This window comes from Staurois parvus, unplaced genomic scaffold (assembly GCF_062004578.1).
Source record: "Staurois parvus isolate SC_StPar_1 unplaced genomic scaffold, SC_StPar_1.0 ptg000012l, whole genome shotgun sequence".
Taxonomy (NCBI): Eukaryota; Metazoa; Chordata; class Amphibia; order Anura; family Ranidae; genus Staurois; species Staurois parvus.
In genome coordinates this window covers 1346025-1346907 of record NW_028317808.1, presented here as the reverse complement: position 1 = coordinate 1346907, position 883 = coordinate 1346025, and the positions used below count along the sequence as shown (strand labels likewise).

General features: G+C 47.9%; 1 pseudogene; it reads left to right on the top strand.

Moving 5' to 3' along the window:
- The first annotated feature begins 338 nt into the window (after window positions 1–338).
- LOC149473657 (U2 spliceosomal RNA) lies at window positions 339–539 on the top strand (annotated as a pseudogene).
- Window positions 540–883: the final 344 nt, after the last annotated feature.

Below are 883 nucleotides of genomic sequence, written 5' to 3'. Positions count from 1 at the left end.
ATAAACTAGTCTGCCTCCTGGTTTACTTCAAGACTGGTGTCATCTAGTCTTGTATGATCGACTGTGGTGTCTGTTGTTGGTGTTCGGACGGGGAAGTGGTATTCTAACGGAAGTACTCAAGCACAGTCTGGGTCAGTTCTGTTACAGAGATCCCAGACCAGACATCAATCAAACAGAGGAGAAGGACGGGGGTGACTCCTGACCAGAATGTCGGCATGACACTCTAAAAAAGATTGTAGCCCCTCCCACAGGTAATTGACTCTATTTTAACGAAAAGGCCACACTTCTCAGAGGGCTAGAATGATTTGTAGGTACTAGCAGCTCATAAGGATTAGGATTAGGCTTCTCAGCCTTTTGGCTATGATCAAGTGTAGTATCTGTTCCTATCAGTGTCCAATAGGGGCATTCTGCCGTCATTTAGGTGAGGATGGCTGGCTGTATTAGGTTAGTTAGTGGCGGCTGGAAGTGAAATCGAGGTGCCCACATTCTGAGTAAATCCCCCAGGAAAACTGGAGGGGCCCAGTTCCTCCTGATTTGAATGGCTCTACCTTGCCTGGCTAGGGGCCGGGGAGGCAGAGAGTCCACAGAGCAGTGCCCCCTGAGAGTGGTTGCTTCAGGGTTGCTCTTAGTAGTACATGGGGGTGGGATCCCAAGTGTGAAAAGTGCATATGGTCACTGTTCTAAACACTTTTTCTGCACTGCGCCTTTTAGTGCTAGGCCTTTTGGTTACGTTCAGGGCAGTTTTTTGCTACAGGCCTCAGGGCCTAGCCAATGCGCAATTGCACAGCCACTTATTTATTTATTTATTTTTCTCCCACTGTTTTGTCACATTTCATTTTTGTGTGTTTTTTCTCACTAGGATGGAGGGTGTGGGTCCTCGGGC